At 43.0% G+C, this 12,872-nt stretch overlaps 1 protein-coding gene across 5 annotated transcripts in view; it reads left to right on the top strand.

The window, feature by feature from the left end:
• ST3GAL6 (ST3 beta-galactoside alpha-2,3-sialyltransferase 6) overlaps positions 1-12,872 on the top strand; it is a 90,031-nt gene that overhangs the window by 22,858 nt on the left and 54,301 nt on the right. The window contains exon 1 of one of the 5 annotated variants that reach the window (XM_020869836.2): positions 10,029-10,139. The exons of the other annotated variants lie outside the window; for them this stretch is intronic. The gene's annotated coding sequence lies outside the window, so the exon portion shown is untranslated. Of the gene's footprint in view, positions 1-10,028; positions 10,140-12,872 lie in introns of those variants that run through there. 5 annotated transcript variants of the gene reach the window in all.

The raw sequence follows: 12,872 nt of genomic DNA, 5'->3' as shown, positions 1-12,872 counted from the left end.
TTCTCTATACAGCTGCCTGTTAATTTATCTCTCACTAGTTTAACATGTAGCCAGAGGGCCTTTGAAACTACGTTATTATGTAACCAGTGACGCTTAGAGTTCAGTTAGTTCAGTCATGTCCAACCCTTTGCGACTCCATGGACTGTAGCACTCCACGCCTCCCTGCCCATCACCAACTCCCAGAGCCTACTCAAACTCACGTCCATCAAGTCGGTGATGCCATCCAACCATCTCATCCTCTGTCGTCCCCTTCTCCTCCTGCCTTCAATCTTTCCCAGCATCGGGGTCTTTTCAAATGAGTCAGTTCTCTAGCATATCTCAAAATTGAACTATGAAAGCTTTAGTTATTATTTTTATTCTCAGTCTTAATGGCCTTCTTTGGGACTGTTGCAAACCAACATCAGAGTGAAAGAGTAAGTAAACTGAAGTTACAACTAGAATATTATGTGCATCACAAGTGCTGTTCACCAGCTGTGTTAGAATGAACTCTAGTTCCCTCTCTGCCTTTATGCTACAATTAATACTATTCACTGAAGTATTTTAATATAGTTTGTAGGTATATTTTTGTTACATTGCTAGAATCCCATGTACAAATATACACCAATTTATAAATTTATTCTGAGAAAGCTCTGGAGCTCAAATGTCTACTAGGAATTAGCTCTATGTTTTACCCATGAATCCATCATCTTTCTGATATGTTGAGATTTGTCAGAGAACTATTAGTCATCTCGCAAATTTGTCATCACTTTGCAAATCATTTTGTGAAGGACAGTTATTGACTGACAGCATTGTGCTTTATGGGTACTGGCGAGTTTGGGCATTTACAATGGTTTGGGGATTTAGTCCTTGGGAATCTCTGGACATCTTCATTGTTCACACCAAAATTATGAGTGGATTCAAAGCTTATCCCTAGTGTCCCAAGCCACTGGGCTTGCAGAGCTCTTGAGCATTGTGAATATAGGCTGGAGGTAGGGCTGGGTCTGCAGTTTCTTCCTGCCAGAATATTTGTGTTTGGCTACACTGGGTCTTTGTTGCTACTCTCGGGCTTTCTGTAGTTACACGGAGCAGGGTTTCTCATTGCTGTGGCTTCTCGTTGTGGAGCATGGGCTCCAGAGCATGAAGGCTCAGTAGTCATGCTGCATGAGCTTAGTTGCCTCAAGGCGTGTGGAGTCTTCCCAGAGCAGGGATCAAACCTGTGTCCCCTGCATTGGCAGGTGATTCTTAACCGCTGGACCAGCAGGAAAGTCCCAGAAACGTCTTAACTGAATGAAATCTGGGCTTTAAAGGGCTTCCCTTGTGGCTCAGCGGTAAAGAATCCATCTGCAGTGCAGGAGACATGGGTTCAATCACTGAGTCAGGAAGACCCCCCCAGAAAAGGAAATGGCAACCCACTCCAGTATTCTTGTCTGGAGAATTCCATGGACAGAGGAGCCTGGTGGGCTATAGTCCATGGGGTCGCAAGAGTCCGATATGACTTAGCAACTAAACCACCACTGCTAGGCTGTAATCATCTTGGTGATTTATGGAACTGCCTTTCCTGTCAATCTATATATCTCCTTCCATCAAGAAGATGGAAATATTTTGAGTCTTTATAGCCTAATAGTGAAGAGCAGAGATTCTGGTGTGTGCCTGGGTTCAAATTCCAGTGCTGCCATTTACGACTTGAGCATCTGTGGGCACATTATAACTTCTCTCTGCTTTAGTGTCTTCATCAGTATGATAGGGATGACTTTTCTTAAGGGGTGGTTTTGAGGATTAAAAGAGTTATATACCCAAAGCATTTAGTTTTCTTGCCCTCTGTTGCATTGTTTCTTCTTCTTCCTCCATTCCCTAGTCTAGGGCTGACATATATTCAGCTCTTCATCCTTACCTTGTTAGGATGAAGGTGTTCAGTTCAGTTCACTTCAGTCGCTCAGTTGTGTCCGACACTTTGTGACCCCATGAATCGCAGCACGCCAGGCCTCCCTGTCCATCACAAACTCCCGAAGTTTACTCAAACTCATGTCCAGCGAGTCGGTGATGCCATCCAGCCATCTCATCCTCTGTCATCCCCTTCTCCTCCTGCCCCCAATCCCTCGCAGCATCAGGGTCTTTTCCAATGAGTCAACTCTTTGCATGAGGTGGCCAAAGTATTGGAGTTTCAGCTTCAGCATCAGTCCTTCCAATGAACACCCAGGACTGATCTCCTTTAGGATGGACTGGTTGGATCTCCTTGCAGTCCTAGGGACTCTCAAGAGTCTTCTCCAACACCACAGTTCAAAAGCATCAATTTTTTGGTGCTCAGCTTTCTTCACAGTCCAACTCTCACATCCACACATGACCACTGGAAAAACCATAGCCTTGACCAGACGGACCTTTGCTGGCAAAGTAATATCTCTGCTTTTTAATATGCTACCTAGGTTGGTCATAAGTTTCCTTCCAAGGAGTAAGCGTCTTTTAATTTCTTGGCTGCAGTCACCATCTGCAGTGATTTTGGAGCCCCCCAAAATGAAGTCTGACACTGTTTCCACTGTCTCCCCATCTATTTTCCATGAAGTGATGGGACCAGATGCCATGATCTTAGTTTTCTGACAGTTGAACTTTAAGCCAACTTTTCCACTCTCCTCTTTCACTTTCGTCAAGAGGCTTTTTAGTTCATCTTCACTTTCTGCCATAAGGGTGGTGTCATCTGCATATCTGAGGTTATTGATATTTCTCCCAGCAATCTTGATTCCAGCTTGTGTGTCATCCAGCCCAGCGTTTCTCATGATGTACTCTGCATATAAGTTAAATAAGCAGGGTGACAGTATACAGCCTTGACGTACTCCTTTTCCTATTTGGAACCAGTCTGTTGTTCCATGTCCAGTTCTAACTGTGAAGGTGTTAGGTGTTGCTAATTGACCCCAGCATTTGCTTCTGAGCCTCAAACATAGTATTTGAATCCTCAACATTGTAATGGGTCCAAATCAGAGTGTAAGATGAAAACTATTTTTCCAAGTCAGATTATTTGTAAAGCTCTTGATTTTATTTCTTGCTTCAAGACATATGCTGATTACAAATCTAGGCTGTTTGGTTTTACTAGGGCTCAGAGCAGTTTTATTATGAAAAGCATAAAAAGATATGACTCTTATAGCCAGAAATATGGTCTGAGTTTTGCTAATGAATTACTATTATCTTAAATGTCTCTTATTTTATAAGCCGATGAGTAAGACTTTCCAATACAGATACTTTGAAATGTTTTAATGAATGTGGAGAAATAATAGCTAGCATACAGTAATGGAAGCTTAATTTTTTTTTTTTTGGCTTTTGTTGTATAATGTCATGAGTTCCGTAGTATATTTACCAGGGTGTTATGAGTTAGTTTTTTCATGAAGTCTTGGTGTATGAGCAGCTGATATTTTATTAGTTTTAAAAGAAGAATTAAAAACAAGATTAGGAAAGTCCTTACCCTGTGCCAGACATTTTTCTAAGTGCTTTGTATTTACAACTTACGTAGCTCTATTAGGTACTATCTTTATTCCCATTTTACAGATGAGGTATACAGAGGTTAAGAAACTTCCTAGGGTCGTATCACTAGACAAAGAACTGAAACTCAAACCCAGGGGTCTGATCACCACACAGGCAACCTTAACACCCAATTGTGCTGCTCCCTATGAAGACTGAATTGTATGAAGAAGATGAGAAGGAAGATGGAAGAACCAACTTAAAGATTCTTAAATGCTAGGCTAAGTGATTTTATGTTTATTTGGCAGACGATGGAATGCCACTGAAGGTTTTCCTGTGGGGCAGGTGACCCAATGAGAGCTGGCCTTTGGGGAGTTTGTGCCAGTGGGCACGTGGGCTGGTTTGAAGGGAAGCTAGCTTAGAGATCATTGCTAGTGGTTTGAGAAGTAATGAGAACGTGGGTTTAGAAAACAGGATGAAGATAAGAGCTTGAGAGCACCTGTATTTAGGTGTGGCGAGCAAGAAGAGAAAGGAGTTAGAAACTCAGGCAACAGGGGTGAGACCCTATGCCACCCAAGGCAGGCGTTTTAGGGATTGAAATCTGTAGAGACTGAAGAGGCCTGGAATGAAACGAAGACTTCAGGGTTATTACTGTGCACCCACGATGAGCCTGGAATCAGGCTGGAGGAAAACCCACATAAAAATGTTCTCCTGAGCTGCCGACTCTGCTACTTACGAGTGAGGTCACTTTTGGCAAGTCTTTGCTTTTTTTCTAAATCCTGTCTGCTGCTTCTGTGATGTGGTGACATAGGACCTTACTCTGTCTGAATGCTCTGAACTCTTGCAGTTTTTCTAGCTCTAAGATCTATAATACCTGGGTCCCAGTAGTGAATAGCAATCATTGGAAATGTTGTTGTGATTGTTTGGCAATTCAGTTGGCCCTTTTAGGTAAATAAGAAGGTGATGGAGAATGAAGTGTGTGTCCCTTAGGTGTAATCTGAGAAGAATCCTATATATTTTCTCTGAGGCTATAAACAATAGAGGAAAGAAAATGTCTGGGAATTTACAAAGAGACTGCAAACATCCCCTGGAATGCTGAGCGGTTTTTCTCAAAGCCATTTATTTTCAAAGAGAGTCCCACTAGTTTGTTCAGACAAAATTCTGTTGATTGGAAATTTTAAAAGATCAAGCCCAAAGAACTCTTTAAAAGGGGTAGTATGGAACTTAAAATGAGCTTCCAGTTCCTTTCAGACTGTTTTTTGTGAAGCCCTGATCCTCTCCATGGGATCTAATCCCTTTTTCCTTGGACCTTCTCTAGCAGTGCTTTGCAAACATGCAGGTCACTGGGGATCGTGTTAAAATGCGTATTTGACTCCGTGGATCAAGGTGTGGCACTGAGATTCTGCATCTCTACCAGGTTCCGAGGCGATGCTGGGACTGTTACCTAGTGCAGGTCGGTGAGCCTGCAGTGAGGCTAGATAACTAAATGTCAGATTTTGGAGCAGAGAAAGGTTTATTGCAGGGCCAAGCCAGGAGAATGGATGGCTTGTGCTCAAAACCCCTGACACCTCTCGGGTGATTTGGGGTGAGAAGTTGTTATAGGCAAAATATGGGATGGGGATACAGGGTGTGTGACTTTGTTCTGATTGGTTGGTGGTGAGGTAACAGGGTATGTTCCAGGAATCTTGTGCTGAGCCTGAAGTTACCATCTTAGACTTGGGTGGGATGCTGTAGTTTCTACAGAAGAACTCAAAAATCTATCAGTTCAGTTCAGTTTAGTTGCTTAGTCATGTCTGACTCTTTGCAACCCCGTGGACTGCAGCATGCCATGCCTCTCTGTCCATCACCAACTCCTGGAGTCTAATCAAACTCATGTCCATTGAGTTGGTGATGCCATCCAACCATCTCATCCTCTGTTGTCCCCTTCTCCTCCCACCTTCAATCTTTCCCAGCATCAGGGTCTTTTCAAATGAGTCTGTTCTTCACATCAAGTGGTCAAAGTATTGGAGTTTCAGCTTCAACATCAGTCCTTCCAATGAATATGGAAAAACCATAGCCTTGACTAGATGGGCCTTTGTTGGCAAAGTAATGTCTCTGCTTTTTAATATGCTGTCTAGGTTGGTCATAACTTTTCTTCCAAGGAGCAAGCGTCTTAATTTCATGGCTGCAGTCACCATCTGCAGTGATTTGGGAGCCTCTGAAAATAAAGTCTGCCACTTTGTCCCCATCTATTTGCCATGAAGTGATGGGACTGGATGCCATGATCTTAGTTTTCTGAATGCTGAGCTTTAAGCCAACTTTTCCACTATCCTCTTTCACTTTCATCAAGAGGCTCTTTAGTTCCTCTTCACTTTCTGCCATAAGGGTGGTGTCATCTGTATATCTGAGGTTATTGATATTTCTCCCAGCAATCTTGATTCCAGCTTGTGCTTCTTCCAGCCCAGCATTTCTCATGATGTACTCTGCATATAAGTTAAATAAGCAGGGTGACAATATACAGCCTTGACGTACTCCTTTTCCTATTTGGAACCAGTCTGTTGTTCCATGTCCAGTTCTAACTGTTGCTTCCTGACCTGCATACAAGTTTCCTGTGGGGCAGACAGGAAGGATGTATACCAGGGAGGGTCCCACTGGGTCCTGCTGGTTTTTGAACCACACTCTGAGGAGCTGGGGTCTAAAATGTTTCATTCTACTTACCACAGCAGGTAATCAAACTCCTTTTGGAACAATGTAACTGCCCTCACCAGACCAGGAGCTCTGTTCCCCGTGTCCTGAAGCAGAGCACACACCTGTATTAAGTGTTCTGTAGTCAGAGAGTAATCCGTTCTTACCTGTGTCAGCGATTTGTATGGTTCAGTGGCATCAGTAATTTGAATTGTTTATAGATAGAGGATTTTCCTTTTAACGGAGAGATTGAAGCAAATGTAATAACCTTCATGTAACTTAAAAAATACATTTACTATGTGACCTGTGATAACATGTGTATACCCAAATCCTTGCACTAGAATTTTCGGTGTAGTGATTCTGAAAGCTGAAGTCTCTGTGCACTGGTGTCAAAGTGAATCTCGGAGAGAGTTTTGGGTGGAGTTGAACGGAATAGCTTTATTACTTTGATAGGCAAAGGGGAACATAGCAGTCTTGTGTGCTGAAAAACTGTGTATCCCCTCCTGGAAGGGTTTGGTGAGGAATTTTATAGCAGTGGCCCAAAGGTATGGTTGCTGATGAGGATCTAGGTGTGTGCAGGTCCTTCTCTCCTTTAATCTGGCCTCAGGGTCTACTTTGTATCTGCATCCCCTTCCTTCCCTGATTAGCAACTGTTTGAATCTGCTCTTTAAAACTCAGGGAAGACCATGGAGGCTGGAAGCTATTCCCTACAAACGAGGAAAGGGGTCGGGGCACAGAAAGGCCGCTGTGCCCAGGAGCCCACAGGGTCCTGCTTGATTTCAGTAGCTGTATTTATATAATAGTAACCAAATGTCTGTTAACTGGCGAGTTGATAAGCTGTGATTATGGTATAGACATAAGATGGAATACTACTTAGCGATGTCAACTAATTGAAAATGTACAACCTAGAAGTTGAGAATTCTGTTTTATTTGGTGTAACTGGAGAGACAGCCTCTCCGATAGCTCTGAGGACCTGTTCCAAAGAGGCTAGGGAGGAGCTAGGATATAGAGGAGTTTTTGCTAAATTAGAGGGCTTCCCTGGTGATTCAGATGGTAAAGAATCTGCCTGCTGGACAGGGGAGCCTGGTGGTCTATAGTCCATGGGGTCACAAAGAGTCAGACGTGACTGAGCAACTAATGCTTGCTTTCCTAAGCAAACAAACAAACAAACGTAGTTGAACACCAGAAAATTACTGCTAATCACGAAAGAGACATCTTGAGTTAATGGTTTTGGTGCTTTTCTGTGTGTGGGAAGATGCAAAGTCTGGGCTCATTGAAATTACTTCTTTGATAGACATCTTAACTGTCGAGGACCCATATCCTGTTTTCTCCATCTCAGGGTGTGCTGTCAGAGGTTTAGGGGTGGTGGCGGGAGTGGCGGCAGTGGCTGCAATGGCTGATGGTTTGATGGTGGGCAACCCTGTTGTTTATTGGAATGGCAAGCAACATTTTTTTCCCTCCCAATAAGAAAAAGGAAGGAATTCCTGGTAGAAATAATGACATGGATAATTTTTTTCAAAAGTATTATGCTAATATACATAAGCCAGAAATAAGATATGGGCCGTATGATTCCATTTATATGGCCTTTTAGAGAAAGTGAAACTACAGTGGTAAACAGATCAGGGGCCAGAAACTGGGGGAAGAGAATTGCCTGCAAAGAGGGACACAAGAATTTTCACACTTGATGGAAATGTTTAGTATGATTTTGGTGATTGTTACACGACCTTACAGGTTTGTCGAAGCTCATGAAATTGTACACTTAAAAGAGGTGGATTTTATTATAATTTTTTCCCTCTACACAGTTAATCTTAAAAATTGGCCACATCATTAACCTGTTAACAGTATCTCTTACTCATAGAGTCTACTTAGTCAGTGGGGCATTAATCTAAGAAGTAGAGAAAATTTCCACTCTGGCAGAAGAAATGGGTCTCTGGGAGAAAATATGAATGAACAGTAGGAACATAAGAAGTTCCCTTAAAAACTCCTTTGTTTATTTCAACGAAGCTGAGTCTTAAGGGAGAAATCTTGAAAATAGGAGCTTCAGATTTTGGTGTGTCCTGTTATGCTATTAAAAACACCAAAATTCTGCTGATGAGTCATTTCTTTTTATATTCTTTGCAGAGAGCATTCCCAGTTTAGGGGGCAGGATTTGGTCATCCGCTTTGGCACTGAGGGCTTAGCTTTTATTGCGTAAAAAGATATGTCTATACATCCTAAGGATGAAATCTGGGAAAAGCATTGGCTTTCTTGAAAGAGGAGATATGTGTACACATATAGGAAATAGCTGCATAGCATTGTATAGCAGAAGAACTGAGGGGAAGAAGAGAAAGAAAATGATACATATTCTTCTTCTGCTATGCACAGTATGCTGTTTATAATCAGCCAAGTATATACAGTTGGTCCAATTTGTTGAAACTATACAAATCTTTTGTAGGGGGAAGTGTGCATAAATGAAATTATAATTTTCTATTTATTTACTCAGTAATATCAGATTTCCACCCCCCCCCAATCTGTTTTAAATAACAGTAGCTCAGAACTTCAGATTTCAGTTTAGCTTTTTAAGGTGGTATAATATTACTTACTACTTAATTTTATATGTACTATTCTTTATTTTAAAATTATGGCCTGTTGAAAGATTTCAGATCCTTCTAGTAGAAATCTGATCAACCAGACTTACTAATTCCTTAAGATGTATCTCTTTAGTTGTGAATTGTTCAATTGTGAATTGAACAGTTTTTCATATTATATTATTTCTAAGTAAGTATATTTTAATAGAGGCATATTTATCATTCCCTTGCTTAAAAAGTTAAGTGACTGTATTTAGTTCATGCTGTTATTATAAAATTTAGTAGTTACAGTTTTTCAAAATGTACAATTTACAAGTTTCCCATAATGTATGGAAAGATCTCTTGAGTGGGAATGCTGACATCCCTGCTTTCATCCTCATGTGTGGAAAGAGCTTGGTGCAAGGCTTGGCATTTTGTAAGTACTTAATAAAAGTGGAAGTCTGACTCTTTGCAACCCCATGGACTACAGGAACCCATCCAGCTCTTCTGTCCACAAGTTTCCCATAATGTATAGAAAGATCTCTTGAGTGGGAATGCTGACATCCCTGCTTTCATCCTCATGTGTGGAAAGAGCTTGGTGCAAGGCTTGGCATTTTGTAAGTACTTAATAAAAGTGGAAGTCTGACTCTTTGCAACCCCATGGACTACAGGAACCCATCCAGCTCTTCTGTCCACAAGTTTCCCATAATGTATAGAAAGATCTCTTGAGTGGGAATGCTGACATCCCTGCTTTCATCCTCATGTGTGGAAAGAGCTTGGTGCAAGGCTTGGCATTTTGTAAGTACTTAATAAAAGTGGAAGTCCGACTCTTTGCAACCCCATGGACTACAGGAACCCATCCAGCTCTTCTGTCCATGGGATTCTCTCGGCAAGAATACTGGAGCGAGTAGCCATTTCCTTCTCTGGGGGGTCTTCCTGACCCAGGGATCGAACCCAGGTCTCCTGCATTGTAGGCAGATTCTTTACCACCTGAACCACCAGGGAAGTACTTAATGAAGTGTGCTGTTATTTACACCATCGTCAGCCCCAAAGGGTGGAGCTCATTGGTGCATAAATGAGGGGACACATTTGGACTCTGCCATTCATGGTAAGGACCGTTACATGAAAGAGGGGCAGTAAATGAGTTAGAACTGAGGCCTGTGCACCCATCGCTGCCGAGTCCTGTGTGTCTCCTTGAAGGCCCGGACTCTGTGGAGACGGCTGATCTAGGAGGCTTCGGGGACCCGTGGGGCTGCAGTCGGAGACCTAGACATGAGCGCAGGGCTAGAGCCGCTGCTCAGGCTCCCAGGGACGCGTAACCGCAGGGGAGTCGCGGGCTGAGCAAGCAGTAAACACAAAGCGGAAGGCAGGCAGGATGTGAGATCTGTTGCCGAGCTGAGACGGTCTTGGGTGTGTGTCATCATGAGCTGGGGTCTGGTGGAGCGCTGAGTAAAGAAGGACCTCTCCCTGGGTTGGATGGACGCCGGCTCAGAGCAGGGCCGCTTGGTAAGATTGTGGAGGTGAACCTTGTAACAGGGGCAGGCGGCTGAGAGGAAACTTGTGGTTGAACTTCTGTCTGCACAGGGTTCTGTGGGGCCGGAAGGGATGTCCTTTTCTAACTTGCACAAAGATGCAGTTGGTTCAGTGTTTTTGTCGAGCATCAGTATGCCGGGTGAGGAGAAAGAGCCTCAGCAGAGCAAGACATTGGTTGCTGGTGAAACAGGATATCAGGGGACGAGAGTGGATGATGACACGGTTTAGGATGCTAGTTACTTAAAATTGGAAGCTTGGTTGCCGGGCTGCCGGGTTAGTTGTGAGGGAGAGAAAGAAGAATGCAGACCCTGGAAAATTAGGATGTTATTCAGGGACCTGGCAATAGGAACCCAGGCCTGGTGAATGACATGTTCAGGGTCAGCGTGGGATTAGTAAGAACCTGACCAAACTGTTGAGCTGCTGCTGAAGCCTCCTGTCCTTTGGGCCAGAATCTGTATCAGAGGTTGGGGTGGGGCTGAGCTTGCAGACGGGCTGTGGGATGTGTCTGCAGCTGGGCCTGGAGGGCACTGGGTGTAGAGAAGCCAGACAGGCTGGGTCCACCCACGTGGGGAAGCATGTTTCTTCCCTGAGGTCGTATAATGATTGAGATACCCACAGGGCTTCTGTACCTAGGGAATAGAATGATGTTTCCAGAATTATTGCTGAATGTGCTTTTTTCTAACTGGTGGTTGGAAAAACCAGCCCCTGTATATTCAAAAAGCATTAGGAGAGTCTAAGAAAAGACTCTGACATTTTCAAGTGTCATTCCATAGGGTTTTTGTTTAGTTTTCATAGGCAACACTGTTATGGTTCTCTGGGGCTCAAGGATGCACATTGAAATAAGAACCCTCCAGTTTGAATCTTAAACATACTGAAGTTTGAGAATCACTGCTCTAGGAAAAAATAACGGATTTACTGAAATCCAGAAGAATGGTATAGGGAAGAACAAGGTTGTGAGTAGTAGAGTTGTATTTTAGCACAGCATTTGACTATGAACTTGATCTCCATTTCACCAGTTCCTAGGATTGTCACTGCTTAGGGGGCTGGCAGGATGGACAGATTAGATATTGTGTAATGCTTAGTCTGGTATCGGAAGAATAGACCTGCACCCATCCGTAAAAGCTCATATCTGGAGAGCAACAGTGCAGTGTGTGGACTCTGGTCTGATAGATATGGGTTTGAGACCTGTTCTGCAGTTTATCATCTCAGGAAAGTTACTGTTTCTCTGAGCTTCAGTATGCTTATCTCTGAAATGGTAATTACGAGTCTACTATAGGCCTCACAAGGTGGATATGAAGATTACATTAGATAATACATCAAAAGCATTTTATCAGGGGCCTTGACACATGTATAATACACATATATCTTAATGATTCTAATAAGCCATTATTCACTGGGCATTGGCCCATGTGCTGGGCATTTTGGGTAAAAAATTAATACAGAGCATCTAGTTATAAGATCTGGAACTCCATTCAATGACTGTCTACATAGCGTCTTCTGTGTAACATGTTTTGTTAGATGCAGATACATGCATGGAAATAAAATGATGGACAAGTCCTGCTCTCATGGGTCTTGCCATCTAGTGGGGTCATCATTGTAACGTCTGTTATGCTCTCTGTATTTCAGTACATTTGTGATTGGTTTCCTCCATGGTTCCCTTGAGAATCCTAGAGCAATAATTCTCAAATTTTAATTTGGGTCAGCATAAGAATCAGACTGGAGGGCGCTTGTTTTAATACATGTCCCCAAGCCCCAGAAGTTCCAGTGTAGTAGGGGGTGAGGAATGTTAACAAGTCGTCGGCTGGTGCAGACCCTTGAACCTGCCACATCACGTTGGGGAGCCTGCCTGCAGCCCTCTCCTGTCCACTATGTCTGAATTTGCACTTTTGGAACTCTGCCCACCAACGGAGCACTCTCAGGAAGTTGTCTGTTAGAATTTTCTCTTTTGGGTTCCCCTCATGCATTTTGTCTTGATAGATAGGAATAGAACTGTGGGAAGCAATGACCACACTTTGCCTGCTTCTGTTTCTTATACCCTGTGAGCTGGGATGATCACTGACCCCGAGAAGCTTTCAGTTCCTTCCTTCATCAAGGAAATGATACCCACACATCCATTTATCAAGCTCGTTTTGAGCCTTAAGTGAAGTGATAGACTTACAAGCTTTTTATGAACTTAAAAAATATACTTTAATCATTAAAGAGACAGAAAACCTATTGCCAGGGTTGAGCCCACTTTGGTGTATATAGTGCCTGCTCAGTCACTCAGTCCTGTCTGAATCTTTGCGACCCCATGGACTTTAGCCCACCAGGCTCCTCTGTTCATGGGATTTCCCAGGCAAGAATACTGCAGTGGGTTGCTGTTTCCTATTCCAAGGGATCTTCCCAACCCAGGGATCGAAACCCAGTCTCCTGTATTGGCAGATGGATACTTTACCACTGAGCCACCAGGGAAGCCTCTGGCAAATGTAGATTATTCATCTGTTCAGTTATGTATCATAATTTGAGAAGAAATAAGCATTTGATCTCTGCCAGCGATTCCTGCTCTCCCTTGAAACTCTACTCACAGTCTAGGTGAATAATTGATTTATTCAATTATAAGGGGGTTTTAGGGACCCTGATCTTATTAATAGTGGCATCTGCAGCCAAGAAGCTGGTATGTATTGTTTAATGTCAGGATGTTGAAACTTGTTTTGGTTCTTGGAGCTA

Source organism: Odocoileus virginianus, chromosome 25 (genome assembly GCF_023699985.2).
Source record: "Odocoileus virginianus isolate 20LAN1187 ecotype Illinois chromosome 25, Ovbor_1.2, whole genome shotgun sequence".
Taxonomy (NCBI): Eukaryota; Metazoa; Chordata; class Mammalia; order Artiodactyla; family Cervidae; genus Odocoileus; species Odocoileus virginianus.
This window is presented reverse-complemented; position numbering and strand designations above follow the sequence as displayed.